Source organism: Apus apus, chromosome 5 (assembly GCF_020740795.1).
Source record: "Apus apus isolate bApuApu2 chromosome 5, bApuApu2.pri.cur, whole genome shotgun sequence".
Taxonomy (NCBI): Eukaryota; Metazoa; Chordata; class Aves; order Apodiformes; family Apodidae; genus Apus; species Apus apus.
Genome location: NC_067286.1, coordinates 19,473,366 through 19,489,854, shown reverse-complemented (window position 1 = coordinate 19,489,854; position 16,489 = coordinate 19,473,366). Strand labels below are relative to the sequence as shown.

General features: G+C 41.6%; 1 protein-coding gene across 2 annotated transcripts in view; it reads right to left on the bottom strand.

Moving 5' to 3' along the window:
- Positions 1 to 8,199, bottom strand: part of PPP6R3 (protein phosphatase 6 regulatory subunit 3) — a 103,947-nt gene extending 95,748 nt beyond the window's left edge. For both annotated transcript variants that reach the window (XM_051620258.1, XM_051620259.1), the window contains exon 1: positions 7,910 to 8,199. The gene's annotated coding sequence lies outside the window, so the exon portion shown is untranslated. The remainder of the gene's footprint in view (positions 1 to 7,909) is intronic.
- Between the last annotated feature and the right edge of the window lie 8,290 nt (positions 8,200 to 16,489).

Below are 16,489 nucleotides of genomic sequence, written 5' to 3'. Positions count from 1 at the left end.
ACTTAGTAGCATTTCTTAAGAAAACTGTTTTCAAAGGGAAATTACTTTATTATAAATCATTACATTTATGACACTGCAAAGCTGACGATCACTTAAGTGCACTAACAGACTTGCAAACAAAGTTTAAAAAAAACATGCCATAGTTTAGGGATAAAATGTTAGTCTATAATGACTTTTAACTGGCTGTTTTCCCTCTCATTTTCTTCATGCCCTTTAAAGAAAAGGCTTCAACACAGTACGTCACCTAAATACTTCTAGCGATCTCTCCTTCCTCCTAATCCCTTCTCTAGCTACCAACATATATCAACAGTTTTCTGTCACTGCAAGAAGAGGTCTCTGCTCTAACCAAGAAGTGTGACTTTACTAACTAGACATTACTGAAATAACAATGCTATAATTAAACGAAACGCAAAACAGTTATAGAAAATTGCATTGATACTTCAATAGTTACTGAAAACTACATTGATACTCGCATCCTACACCTACTCAGTGGATTTGAATAACAGAGTTTCAAAGAAAGCAAGACATTTAAAATGCAAGCTCAGAGCTTCAAATGGTGAACTATTTGTAACAGCATTACATGAGACAGCCCTAAAAGCAATACCCTGCTGAGAGGAAGCTTAGAAGTCAACTTACTTAAGACCTGCACTTAGGACACCTATCCTTTTAAGTAATATTTAGGGTTCCACAGAGATTTTTGTCTTAACATTCCATAAAAAATAGCCATTGGCGTGGCAAGTGGCACAGAACTGAACTTAGTTTGAAATGCTTCAAAGTCTGGAAACAAACCTTCATAGGTGTTTTAGCTGAAAAGACACCATCTCTTCAACTGCCAGTTAGCTTTCAGTTTTGGGGAGATGATTCACTGGCTGTTGCTTGCAAATAATGACGTAACTTTTCTCTCTACAAAAAACCCCCACTTAACAGTAAAACACATTTACCATTTTTTGCTTGCGTTCTGCTGCTTTGTAGTTCCACTATATAGCATAGTTACCAATACACATTTCCAGAGAAGATAATCTTCACACACAATCTTAATGATCTACAATAAATTAAAAAATTATACAGATTGAGATAATTTCTAATCCCTCCTTTTCACGAGCACAATATCAGTACCATAGTTAAAGATTTTCTATGGTATCTACTACTTTTATTCTTGGCTGTATGGAGCTACAACTTCAATATGGGAGGGGAAAAAAGCCACCCCACTGCCTTCTATTTTCCAGCCTCGAGGCTAGCATATTTTTTCTGAGAAGTCTAAGTTAAACTTCAGAATTCTCTAGTCCAGAAAGGGAGGATTGGACCAGTGTATTTCAAAGAAAAAGCTATTGCACAAGCATTAACAAAATTGCTTTCTGTTCTGCCCTAAAAGGAAGCCAGTTTTCTATAATGAAGAAGGCATCAGACAGCCACAGGTGTTTTTTAAGAAATATCTTAAAGATATTAAGCAATCTATGGATTTTTCAGACTTTTAATGTGTGGTTTTTTTTCAGGCTATCACATTGGTAAGACACCAAGAATTTTTATTTTTTGGTCCACCTTCAATATCCCATCTCTACAATTCCAGTCTGGGCAACTAAACTCCCTACTCAGTAACTGAAGAGTTAAGGATCAATTTCTATTTATAAATATTTATAAATTATATAAATTGTATATAAATATAAATTATGTAAATTTATAATAAAATTACAAGTTTATATATTGCATTTTTAAAGCAGAGCATCCAAGCCAGGTAGGTACTCAGTTCAGCCATCTCTTATTTTTTTGTCTCTCAAAATAAATAAAACAGAAGTACAACAACTGGAACAGACAGCTACAGAAAAACCAGCATGTGGCCATCTATGGCTGAAATCCTATTAGTAGGGCAATCCTGTGCACCTGGCACAACTACTGAAAAATACAAGCAATCAAACATTCATAATGGGTTATGAAAGAGTGACTTTTTAAGTTCAGTCCCAAATCACCCATTACTGGTCTCACAGCTTTTGGATTAGAAGTGACTCTGGAAGAGAGCCTTAGCCCAAAAAAACCAAAGCTACAGAATTACAGACACAGCTTCCATAATCTGATAACAAAAGATATTCCTTTTAAATGAGGAAAGGCATCCCATAACACCACTGGTAAAGCAAAAGGAAGCACTCAGTAATGTCAAAAGGAACTGTAAAGTTTTACATCTAACAGTAAATTAAACTTAAGCACGGAATGCTACTATCAACTCACAGCCATAACAGCAATTATCTTTTCTTATAACCCACAGAGATCAAGCTGTGCAGTGGTCTTACACTATCTTTTGTCAACTACTGGATTACTACCTTTAAATCTTCCTCTATTTCTCTTCTTTGAAGCACCACTTGTTAAAATGAAAACAGCACACTAATCACTACAGTAAAGGCAAGCAGCAAGAAAAGATGCATTTAGTTTTTGTTTATCATTAAGAAATGCAAAATCTTTACTACCTCCTTTATCAGACAAATTTTGTCTAAATACAGTGTCCAGCATACATCTTTTTGCCATTAAATGTGGCTAGAAGCTGTAACAAAGAATCCATGACCACCAAGTACACACATAGAAGGATCCTTTGAAAAATGCCTGCTTGTCACAACAAAAAGGAAGAACTGACTACTTCATAACAAAGTTCAGTATAATTTCTACAGCTATCACTCACAGCAGGAAAAAAAACCACTTACCAAAACGCTATTAGCCCTCAGAACTGCCACGAGCAGTGACAAACTCCTCCTTTGTAACACCAGAAAGAGCACAAAGACAAGCATGGGAGATGGGAATACAACCCCATATGCTGTTGCAGTTTTTAAACAGCTTTGCATCTGCGATGCATGCCAACCAAAAGCAACATGAAACTGAAGTTGGTTTTAGATGCAAGCCACTTACAACATCAGCAGGAAAACCACTGACCCAGAAGTGGGTCTGCTCCTGCCACCAACTCTAGACTTTCCATCCTTTTTGGAGATGTTTGGTGACATCAGTTAAACCTCTCAAACAAATGTAATCCATTTCTTACCATTTCCTAGAAGAGCTGGCATTAAAAGATACTTGGACATATGGTAAGTCTGTCAAGGCAGTAACAGAAGAAATAACATTAATTACTTTAGTTCAAACCAGTCCAGAAATTTCTTGCTGTGCTCTTTAGATTGGAGACTGGTCAAAATAGTACATGGTAAATAAGAACAAAATACGAAGAGTCTTACATCTGCTTTAAAGGTAAGGTTACAGTGTGATTCACAGCAAGTTTTTTTCACCAAGACGTTACTATGATTTTTGGCCTACTGTAACTCTTAGAAGAAGAAAAAACACCAAAAACAAAAAAGCCAGAAGATCAAACCACAAGACTTGGTTTTCACTATACTTAAGCAAAACAAAAGCAAATAGCATTGTATTTTTACAGTTTCTATATGAGAAACCTTAACTGTGTACGAGCTCTGGTACAAAGACAAAAAATCCACCCTGTGGAAGCAGTTGCTGATGGATACTTCTTTCACAATGCAAGTAGCACTGAAGTAATACCAATGGATAGCAAGACAAGTCTTTAGAAATATTTACCACCTCCTTTGAGTTCTAACTCAACTACCCAAACCACTTCCAGTACAATAAAAAAAATTAAGTGTAATCACATCTGTACTAGCATTGCCTACAGCCACTGTCTAAAGCACTACGTGAAATCTTATTTTAATCTACCAGTCAGGGCACTACTGCAAGAAAGAAACATGCAAACTGGGGATCTGTATATTATGCTCTCCTAGAAGGAGCATAAGGCCCATTTACAGAAATTATCTTTCTCTCTACTAGTAGTTTGGGAAATACTGAGTCCCTTCAAAAATCTCTAGCAGAAGTTAAAATTTTCACAACAGAATCTCATGTTTCTTCACATTTAAATATCTTTTGGCAAAACTGACAAGAGCTGGCCTATGGTCTTTCAATGCTCATTTTACAGAAGACCCAGTGGACACAGGATCAAGACCACTAGGCCATATAATCTATCTCCTTGCAGATGCACAACTTGGACTGGGTATAAATGCTTGGAATCACCTCATTCAAAATGAAATACAAGTGCTCTCAAAACATCTTTCAAGAAAACTAACCAACTCTCAAATCTCACTACGGGGCAGTTTCTGCTTGTGAGTTTATATGGGCTTTTTTATCAATTTTGCCTCCCTTCATGCCTTTAACCAAAACATCACTAGCAATTTCTCAGATGCTCTTCTTAGTCATTTTGCCAGTGTGACAACCAATGCATACTACCAGTTCAGTAGAGTAAATTACATCTTCACAGTCTCATACAGTTGTACTCTGATGCTCTTCTGGTATTCTTTTCCACTAGGACATGCAACACATTGAATAGATTCTGTCACTGAGCATTCCAAGTCTGATATATGTTAATAGGATTAGAGAATGACTATACAGTATAACAGCAAGAAGAAAGAGCAGTCAAATGGTTAGTTGGGAACTTTTTCACCCACTCCAAATACATTTCTTGGCACTTTATTGAAGTTATTAATTAAACAAAGGTCATGAAGAGTCTTGTATTTTACAGTAACAGATTTTTCCCAATATTGTGTGAAGAACTATTCCATAAACAGCTTATACCAAATGTTTTCCCAAACCTATCAATTCAGTCTGTCCCATTTCTTGAGGTGTCTCAAGCCATAAAGCTGCATCCAAAGACTAGAAAAATATTTTACTTCAGTTGCTTAGTAGCATATGATTATTAAAGCTGGCACCCTGACACAACCACAAAATCAATTAAACATGCTATGCAAAGCTTCAGTGTTATGCTCTCTACCTATTTTCCAACTGATCTTTCAGGCTTGCCTCTCACACTGAAAATGCCAGGATCAAATGTCATCACTAAATAATTTTCCCCAAGTTCTTTGCTTTCTTCCTCCAACTTCACAAAATACAATGAGACAAGCAAGATACTATTTCTTATTTATCCCTACTTGTTTCATTATTGTGGAAAGCTTTGTCAAAAACAATGGCTCCACATCTTGCTCTTAGGAGAACTGAATCAGACATCTGGTCTTCTAGGACAGATGTGGTGTCTACTTCAAGATAACACACAGTACTCCCAAACAAAGCATACAAAATTACAGAGTACAAAACAATCTTACGGGCCACAGACGAAAGCACTACTATGAGAGCCACATGTAGATGGCAGACAATATACTTAAGACATCCCACCTTACTAAAGAAACAGTCTATGTTCATAGCAGTGCCTCTTCTGCTCAAGGAAAAGCCATGGCTTCCATCATAACTTCCAAAGACCATAAAATTAACCCAGTTATGTGAGAAGTAAATATGCAAGCCTCCTACTAACAAAGATGTTTTGTAGTATGCTGGAACACTGAAGCTAGAAAATGTCTTATTTCAAAATATCGATACAAAGACATCTTAACTGCAGAGTTAAGTAAATACTTAAAGGCGTTTTAAGCACTGAACAAGAGGACATCAATGGAGAGAAAAGACAATGGATCAGACAGGTCTTCAAAGCATTACTCCCTTTTCACTGGACTGGTTCAATCCCATACTGCTCATTTTTGAGCAAGCTCTTCAGTTTTTCATCGTATGTGTGCTTCAAGTATAGGCTGAGCACTGAAGCAAAGTTGTTGAGCCATAAGAGAAGAGTTCATTCTCTAAGCATCATTCTCTAAGCATCTATGACACTAAAATCACATACATAATTTTCTGATTTAATACCGCTAAATTCAGATTCTGCTCTATTAAATCACTTGAATTTCACTCTTAGAACCTGATTTTCTCACTGGTGTATGACCTGTACACCTCTGCTAAGTGTAGGAGAGAAGGTTTCTAAAAGAAGCAGTCACATTTTCTCACTTTAGCAAGTCAAAAGAATTAGAGTTAACAGTTTGCAGGCAGTACTGTGAAGAGACACACAAACCATTTAGGATCTTTAAATCAATAAGGGAGTAGTAATAATAGCTACACAATTTATATTTAAAATAATGCAAAGGTATTACAGTCACAGCCGTTTACATGTGAATTTTACTTGCTTGCAAACAAACTATAATGCACTACCCTATTTAAAAACTTTCCTGTTAAACAGGCCAATTCCTAAACTACAATTTTCACTTTAACTCAGTGATTTCCATTGTAAACCCACTTCTTCAGCAGTTGTTCTGGACGAAGTTAAGTCTTTTTGCAGTATTAGAAGGCAAATTCCTTTAGTAATTCAGGAAGTGCAGGATTGCATACTGCATACACATTCAGCTTTTCAAACCAAAAGCAAATAAGATCTATCACTTATGTTTAATCAGTATGATAGATGGAGGAAACTTGAACTGAACCTAAACTGTCAAGAAATAAACACAGACTGGATACTGCATTTGCATGAACTCCCATTATCAAGTTATATATTGAAAGATAATTCTGTTGTGTTCTATATTTGTATAATAAAGACTTGCAAGCTACAGTTAGTCTATGCCTCACTCCTGAAAACATACATAAAAACACAGAGCTAAGTATTCACAGCTTCTTACCAGAACATATGTTGTACTGAAAATACACATTGCAGTTCTAATAACTGTGGTAATCTATTTGGAACACTAGAAAAGGGAGACTTCCCAGAGCAAAAAGAACAGCACACATGTACTTGTGCAGTTCACAAGCTTACTTTATCTACGATGAGAAAACTGTAAACCACATTAATATTAAAAAATAATTTTAAAAACACTTACAAAAAACCCAAACCATAGAACAAAGCAAACACACACCACGCTGTTAGAATACATTTAGTCTCCTTCCACTGAAGGATATTTTAAACCTAAGCAATATTATTAGCAGTAACACTCTTTCATTTTTAAGTTCTCAGCATCTCACAAGGAACACTTTTGAAAGCTACCCACCCTTTTCTACCCACCTTACTGTTCTAAGTAACATTTATCCTGACGATCTTTTGCCTCAGTCATATTTTTGTCATACAAGACTCAAGATTGTAACACTGATTCCCTCTTACACTTAGATAAATTCTTAGTGACTAAAGCCAAAAACCAGAAAAAGTGGAAAGTTCAAAATCAGATTTTGCCAAATGTGTTTAATAGCTTCTAACCAGACACCATTATGCGCTTAAAAAAAATAAAAATGTAACCGAAAGCAGCTGCCTTGTTAAAAAAATATCCTCCACAAACAACGATTAAAAAAAGGCAGCGTTCTCTGAGAAACAGCACTGATTTTAAAGACGGAAAGTGAATGCAAATTAGCTATAAGGAAGGCTTATCTGTTTTATTATCCTAGTGATAACATTGAAGCCAGATTAAAGTTCTGTAAGTTAAAGCAACATCTTACGTGACTTTAGGAAAAGGGAGTAATGCAGACATCCTCCCTCATTTCGACAAAACACTTCACACAGTTTAGAACTCCTCAGATCTACCGGGAAACAATGTACCGCCCACCATACCCAACCGCGCCACAACCCGCTCCGCACCAGGCCACCAGCACTACCGGCACAAAAGCTTCCGCGGAACTGCAGCAGCGTCCCCGATTCCGGGGGTGCCAAATAACTTTCACCCAGGACGAAGCGCCACGGACGCCAGCAGGCAACTTCGGGGCAGCTACCGAAGGACTCAACGTCACGGCCACTGGAAGAAAGGCAGCGGGCGGGCAGGGCTCCCTCCAGCGTGGCCCGCGTCTTCCCCGCCGCGCCTAGGCCCGCAGCACCCTGCTGCCACGCCATGGCCCACGCGCGTGGACGCCACCGGTCTGGGTTCAGTGGTGCACGTGCGAGGGGACACGGCACACAACAGGCCCTAGCACTCTTGCCAGGCCCCAGCCCGACAGCGCCTCAGGAGCGTTCAGAGCACCCCCCTCACCAGGCCCACTGGAGCGCCGGTCTGCTCGAAGCAGCGGCAAAGAAAGCTCACAGCTATCCCGCCCGTACCTTGGCAAGCGCGTTCCTCTGCCACAGGCCCTAGGCTGCATCCACTCAGGTAAGACAGCCACTACTTGCCACCATCACCGACGCTCCAAGATGGCGGATATATCAGCACTTGCGAACCCTCCTCTCCCTCCGCTTCGCCTGCCAATCATATCACCCCAGCACCACCCGCTTCCGCGGATCGCGCCTTTCTATTGGGCGATGTGCAGAGCTCAGCCTCTCACTGGTAGCCTGGCGCGACTTAGTCAGCTACGCGACTGCAACAAGGTCGAATGGGGATGGGGGCGAGCGCTAGGCTTCCTGTTGGCTAGTCAGCGCATAGGGCAGGTACACTTCGTTTCCCACCCTCCCGACTTAGCAACTAGTAGACGTAATCCTGACAGGCGCTTCCCTTGCCCAATAGAAAGAGCAGATTCCTTTTAAAAAAACTAAACCCTTTCCACCCAATCCAGAGCTGAGGCGCTCAGACCCGGTCGGCGGCCATGGCGGGAGATATAGACGCCTCTGGTGGCGGTCTCCCCACAGCCTTACCATTGGCCAGCGAGCGGAGCCACGCCCCTCAGGGCGCGGGGCTGACGCCAAACTGCCTGACAACAAGTCTGTGGCGCGTGGCGGAGTTCGTAAGTGGTAGCCTGCTGGTGGGAGGAGGGGGGTATGCCGGGTGGAGTCGAGATGCGGGTGGGAGGGAGGCAGATAGATACTAGCGAGAAGGGGAATTCGCTCGAGTGGTAGAGTGCGTGTTTAGTGTGCGCAAGGCAGGGAGATGAGATCTCAATCGCGGATTTTTCTTTTTCTGAGCCTGTACGGATAATCTCGTTGGCAGAGGTCCGTGTTCACAAAGGAGACAGAGGAGCTACAAAAAAAAAAAAAACAAACAACAAAAAACACACAAAAAAACCACCTTAACTTTATTTGAATAAAGGGAGAAAGTCCCTGTAGGTTTTTCTCACATTGGTGGGGGTCGCAGCCCCGTCTATCCTAATGTCTCCGCCGCATAAGACCCCTCTCCCTTTTCCCACTGGCTACTTACATATCCCTCCGAACACATACCCCCTTCTTCGTACATCGCATCTATCATTAACTCTATGCGAAGTCTGGGATTCACGTCTACAGATTTAGTTTGTTGATTCTTAAGTCTGGGTTTACACAATGCCGTTTTCATCCGGACACGCAGGAGACGTTCTTATCACCCCTTCTGTAAAGACACATCTGGCATTCCTGTCAGTCGAAACCAGTTCGGCGACTTGACTCCAAGCTACCTGATGAGATTGCACTATTTTACAAGACTATCTTCTCCCACTTTGTTGTCATCTCTGTTTGTAAAGACACTCCTTTTGTAAAGACACAGCAGCTGGCATTCTTACCTGCCTCTGTGCCGGCGCCGGTAGGACTCCAGCAGCCTTTTAACTAAAGTGCACCAGAATAAACGTTTGTGAGAATCAGGGGAAGTTCTGCACCCCAGAGCCTTGGCAACCATCCCTGCATGTCGCCTACAGTACCACTGGTTGACACGGCAGCTTGGCAGCTCTGCTTGGCCAAACTCTGTTGGCAAGGACTTCTGCTTGAAAGCTCGGGTGACCAATAGCAGAACAGGTGGCCTTGTGTGCCCTACAAATGGCAAAAAAAACCCTATGATGTGGTGTTCCATGCCCTGTGACATAGATGCACTAACACATTGTGGCCAGCCAGGATGCTTGCAGCCTTCCTTCCCAAAGCATCTCAAATTGCCTTCCTTTACTGTTAGAAACTTGTTTACTGTGAGAAGACTTCTTTACAGAGAGTTAACAGAGCACTGGAACAAGCTGCCCAGAGAGGTTTTGGAGTTTCCTTCTCTGGACACATTCAAAACCCAACTGGACATGTTCCGATGTAATCTGCTGTAGGTGATCCTGCTCTAGCAGCGGGGTTGGACTAGATTATCTTCAGAGGTCCTTTCCAAACCTGACGACTCTAAGACTGCCTTCTCCCAAAATGGCAGTGACCCCTCCAGCTACTGTGCTCAGTTCTCAGGGCAGCCCTCCAGGTTTCTCCATATCAATTTGCATCATGGCCTTGTAAAACACTCCCTTTCTCAGAGGCTTGCTCCATCAACTTCCATTCACATCTGGAATATTGTGTCCAGTTCTGGGCCCCTCAGTTCAAGAAGGATAGGGAACTGCTTGAAAGAGTCCAGCACAGAGCCACAAAGATGATTAAGGGAGTGGAATATCTCCTTTGCTGGAGACCTTCAAAACCCACCTGGACACATTCCTGTGTGATGTACTCTAGGTGATCCTGCTCTGGCAGGGGGGTTGGACTAGATGGTCTTTCAAGGTCCCTTCCAACCCCTAAGATTCTATGATTCTGTGATCAGGGCACCGTGATAGGGTGAAGTTAACAGCTCTTCATCAATGTGTGTAAACAATTAGCTGAAGGATGTATGGTGCATCCACGGTCACCAAAGCTAATTTTTCATCCTGCTGTCATTTGCCTTGCCCATTATAAGGGTAGTGTGTGGTTTCTGTGAATGGAGGCAAATAACCATTTTTAAATGGATAAGTGTGAATCGTGCATGAGGTGATCTTTTTGGGCCTAACACAACAACAAAGAAACAGGCACATGGCTGCTCACCAAGTAAGTCCCCCTCACACACATTCTGGGATGAGGAGGACAAAGGTCAACTAGAAGCCCATGGGTTGAGACAAAGGACAAGGAAGTGTGAGAAACATTTGTCCTGCCAGTGAATAAGCCCAAACAGATCCTTTAGCACAGTTTATTTACACTCTTGCAAGAATGGGTGACCTAAACAAGTAGGCACACCTGATAGTAAGGTGAGTAACTGTTTATATTCTCTATTCCCGATGCAAAATTCCCTCCCCTGTTTCCCCACTGGCTGGGTAGTCCAGGGTTTACAGCCTATCCGACGCTTCTAATTATCCTATAAGTTTCCTGCCCCTGTTTACACATTCCATTCTAGGTATTTATTTTTTACCTTTTAAGGTTAAATTCTGACCTTTCTTGCCCCTTGGCTGTCTTCCCAATCACCAAAATTATTTATACCACCTGGTGCCATCCTGTCCCGGGGAGTAACATAGGAGTGACTTTGTTCTGTCTTTACCCTGGCCTTCGCCATGTTTGGATATCCCAGCTCCCCCAGATGGAGCCTAATTAAGTCCCTCATTTTCTTGGGCCATAAACCACCCCAGGTGTCCTTGGAATGCCCAGGTATCTCCCTTCTCTCTTCAGTCACCTTTAAGTTTATTTTCACTAGGGCAGAAACAAACTATTATCTTCCTAACACTAGGGTGCAAAACCACTACATTTCTAACACTAAGATGCAAAAACAACACTACATTTCATTTCTAGCAGAGGGTTCTTCACCGATTAAGGTCATGGGCAAAACAGACTCAACTTGGGGAAAAAAAAAATTTAATTTCATGTAATCAAATGCACACAGGACAACACGAAGAGCGGTGCTTACATACCACCCCTCCTTTCTTCCCGGGCCCAAATTACTTTGTTCCCAGTTTCTCTCCCTCCATTCCCCCAGCAGCACAGGGGGACAGGGGGTGGGGTTTGGAGTCAGTTCACAGGCTGGTGGTTCTTGCTGCTCCTGCCTCCTCAAGGAAAAGGATCGCTTACAGTCCTTCCGTTTCCTCACAGGGTCCCTCCCATGGGAGAGAGTCCTCCATGAACCTGTCCTTCATGAGTCTTTCCCATGAGGTCAAGAGCAAGCTGCTCCAGTGCAGGCTTCCCACAGAGTCACAGGCTGCTTTGGGAACAGCCACCTCCCTTGTCACCGGAGTCTTCCACAGCAGCATAATCCGAGTCCAGTGGCAGCAATCCAAGTCCACCAGCCACAAAATCTGAGTACACCAGCCAAGTTATCCCCTCCTGGTGCCTTCAGAGAATGTTTCACCATGTTCCTCCATAAATGCAGGGGGACAGTCTGCCATCTCGCCTTAGGTTGCAGGGAAACATCTTCTTGGGCACCTTCTTCCCCTTCTTCCTCATAAGCCATCAGGATCTTCACCCAAGCACTGCCTTTTCACCTCTCCAGCTCAGCTCTTCTTTTTAACTGCTGGCTCTGCTCGGGTCTTATATGGGTTCTTTCATGCATTAATCACAGAGGTGCATCTATTGTTTCTCTCTAATGCTTCCTTGGCTGGTTTTGGGGCAGGGGGAGCTTCTCAGCTTCTTACTGAAGCCACCCCTGGGGCTCTTCCCCATTACCAAAAATCTCACCAAACCAAACTGGCGCATTATGTATATTCCTTTTGATAGTTACTGATCATAATGTGTTTAAGAAGAGAAACAGGTATGTTATGTCTAAGGCAAGGACTGACATTTATTTACAATGGGAAAAGAAACAACAGAGCTGAAAAGATGTTTTAGTGATAGGGTAGGTCTTGTGGGCACATCATGTAGAACGTGAAAGCTGAAGCACAGCAGAGATCAGTGTGTTTATTTCATATTCCAAAGGAAGGGGAAAACAATACATTTATTTGACTTCATTATGAATCAGCAGTCTAGGATAAAACAATGGCAATAATAATAATAATAATAATAATAATAATAATAATAATAATAATAATAATAATAATAATAATGTATATTCCCATCTTGCACATGCCCATCTGACATAAAAAGCTGGACTGAGCTTACTGCAAATCAATGACCAGCTCAGCAGATCTGCTCCCATTAAAATAAAACTATTGATTTTACAAAGAGACATAAATATTGAAGGTGCTGCTGCAGAAAGCAGCATTTCTGTCATGACATAAACAGTGAGAGAAGCTAGAAATTGGCTCAAATCTTGAGCTACAAGAATAGGGTATTAATGGGAGCCTGTCTCTGCATAAAAAATCTTCAAGTTTTTTTCACAGAATCATCGAATCACAGGGGTTGGAAGGGATCTCCAAAGATAATCAAGTCCAACCCCTGTGCCAGAGCAGGACCAAAAACTAGGGCAGATCACTCAGAAAGGCATCCAGACAGGTCTTGAAAGTCTCCAGAGAAGGAGACTCCACAACCTCTCTGGGGAACCTGTTCCAGTGCTCTGTAACCCTCACAGTAAAGAAGTTCTTCTTCATGTTGAGGTGGCATTTCCTGTGCTCGAGTTTGAATCCATTGCCCCCCATCCTTTCGTAGAGCACAAGTGAAAAGAGGCTGTCCCTGCCTTCTTGACATCCAGCCCTCATGTATTTATAGACATTAATTAGATTCCCCTTCAGTCTTCTCTAGACTGAAAAGCCCTAGGTCTCTTAGCCTTTCCTTGTAACACAGGTGTTCCAGTCCTTTAATCATCTTTGTAGCCCTCCATTGGACCCTCTCAAGTAGACCCCTGTCCCTCTTGAACTGGGGAGTCCAGAACTGGACACAATACTCCAAGTGAGGTCTCACGAGGGCCAAGTAGAGGGCAAGGAAAACCTCCCTCCATCTGCTGGACACACTCCTCCTAATGCATCCCAAGATACCGTTGGTCTTCTTGACCACAAGGGCACATTGTTGTCCCATAATTTGTTGTCTACCATGACTCCAAGGTCCTTCTCCATGGAGCTGCTCTTTAGCAGATCATCTAATACTGGTGCATTTTGTTGTTCCTTCCCAGGTGCAGGACTCTGCATCTGCTCTTTTTGAAACTCATTATATTCCTTTTTCCCAGCTCTTCAGTATGTCAAAATCTTGCTGAATGGCTGCACAGCCTTCAGGTGAATCAGCCAACCCTCCCAGCTTCGTGTCATTCTGTCCCGTCATCCAGGCCATTGTTAAAGATGTTGAACAGGACTGGATCCAGCACTGATCCCTGAGGCACTCCACTAGTTACAGTCTCCAGCTGGGTTCTGCAACATTGATCAGCACTCTTTAGGCTTATTGTGTAGCCAGTTCTTAATCCATCTCACTGTCCATTCTTTTATCCCGCATATCTTGAGCTTGCTCACAAGGATGTTATGGGAGACTACCAAAAGCCTTGCTAAGGTCAAGGTAGACTACATCCACTGGTCTCCCTGTATCTATCCATTTAGTCACAAATCATAGAAGGCTATCAGATTAGTCAAGCATGATTTCCCCTTGCTAAATCCATGCTGACTACTCCTGATAACCTTCTTCTCTTCCATGTGCTTTGAGATGACCTCCAAAATGAGCCACCCCATCATTTTTCCAGGAATGGAGGTGAGGCTGACTGGTCTGTATTTTCCTGGATCTTCCTTCTTGCCCTTTTTGAAGACTGGAGTGACATTAGCTTTCCTCCAGTCCTCCAGCACCTCTCCTGTTTGCCATGATCTTTCAAAAATGATGGTGAGTATCTTGTGGACAAAGGGAAGATGTAATTGGTAAAGTTGTGTGTACCCTCATTTTCATAAGGACTGAATTTTGCCTTCAGATCAGAGGGTGTCCACGTCTTCCACTTCACACTGGTGTTGTTCTCAGGAACTTTAAAGTAGGATATAGGCCACTTGAGGTTCCTCTATTGTTTTGTCACTTTAATAGAGGAAGATAGATTAAGATGCTTCCTTCTAAACAAAAGATAGCCATCAGATTTATAATAGCTGCAAACAGGCTCACATATCCTGGCCCTTGTGCTTTGTCCAGGCACTCTCACAGCAGAAACTCTTGCCAGCTGTTCAGGTGCTTAATTTCATAATGCCCATTGCAGAAAAGGCTGGACACAGTGTCAGCTTTCTTTTTGTTCCTGTATCTTTCCTACCAGTTGACCAAGCTTTGGCTCTTCTGCTTTATGCAGGCTTTACTGATTCTTCCAAACATGGAGACACAGCATGGTTTACCCTACTAAGAGCCATCCTTTTTCACATTTCCCTTCAGCAAAACCTGTGTGAACAGAAGCCATCGACAAGTCCAGAGGATTGTGTCCATCAGAATGAAATTGTTGACTGTGAGATCAGACACATGGTCATCTTACTCTGCCTGAATAAGTTAGCAGAGTTGCAGCAATTATGGATGCATGTGATCTTAATGTTTCAAGCACATGGTAAAAATGCAGCAGCATGACATGTATTTTTTGATCCACAGAATTATGCAGTTATATTTCTGAGTATAGAACCTGTTTTTATTTTCTTTTTCATGTTAGAAGATTTATTTAATAAAATGTAAAAAAAAAAAATTATCTTCAAAACAATCAACTTTAAACAGGACATTGTTTCTTTATTCATTATTTCAGCTTGTGCTCAGACCAGAAAGCTCTCTAGACTATATTTGTTCAATATTTATTTTAGCTGTCTCCTTTTCCTTTTATTTCACTGTGTCTGGTTTTTGATGGTGGTTTGGTTCTGGTTTTGCTTGTTTGCTTGTTTGTTTTTTGGGTTGTGTTTGTTTGGGGTTTTTTATGTCATACCGCTTGCATGTTCTAGCAGTGAGTACCTGCACTGATTACAGCAAATGGAAATTTCACAATATAAAGCGTATTGTGGCAGTTCTGGTAGTATTGTCAGTTGCCAATGACAGTCTGTAGGAAAGACATTGCACTGCAAACTGTGAGCAGAGATAATAAGAAAGAATAGTCTATGGGTTTAAATAATGGATAAATGAGACTACAATGTTAAATGGCATTTTCAGGACAAGCACCTAGGTTGTTAAAAGGATTGTGAGATAGCAAGCACCAGGGACAGTGCCTGGAGAGGGGATTAATAGTTTGAGGGTAGAACAGCTACTACAGTAAAATAGTTAACTACCTACTATAGTTTTCTTAAGCATAAAGCTTGTCTTTGCAACACAGTAGTGTTAAACTGTGCTGATGTTGACACATCTTTTACCATAAGCAAATGTGCCCTGGATATAAGGGATGGATCTCAACTCAGAAGAGTCAGGATGATATCTGCACTGGCACACATGATTTTCAAGTGCTTTATCACTGCCATCTCAGTCTGGAAGTGCTTGGTGACATCACAGGAACTGTTTTTGTCTTACAGAGTTCCTGTCAATATATTTCTAAATCTTGATTTTGTGTAATTATTTTTTAAAACTACCAGGTGATACTCTTGTCAGTTAATAATTGAAATAAGTAAAATTTGGGGGAAAAACCACATTTTGGGAAAATCACATAAAAGGGAACATAAGGGACATGCAGAATAAAAACAAGACCTAGATAACAGTGAAACTGTAAGAATCGGACAAAACCAAATTCCAATTAGAGAAAAACACTCCTCAAGTAGTCAGCAGCCCAGCCTTGAGACAGGCCTGCAGGACACCTGCAAGACAGATGAAAGGGATGGAAAGGAGCAGTCCCCACAGCTTATCTTGGTTACAGCCTTGAGCACTGGGAAAAAACCCATTGAGTAATTGAAATCACCATATTAATATATTAATGAGTCATTAGCACACTAAATTCACACCCACAGGCTAGAGGGACCCCTACTAACAACAAGCCTCCCACCCTCTGAGCATCCACAGTGAAATTCCTGAGCCACTTTAAATGGAAGTGAGAGATTAGTTGACCAATTGTGTGTGCAAGTGATAGAATAAAGTTAAAGATCAAGTTCTTTCTCACGATTTTGGGAATAAAAGTAGCACTTGTGTTTCGGGGAAGTGAGCTTGCTTTGTGCAATACCACCCTACTGCCTTTTCTGTGCAGAACTGGATATTAAA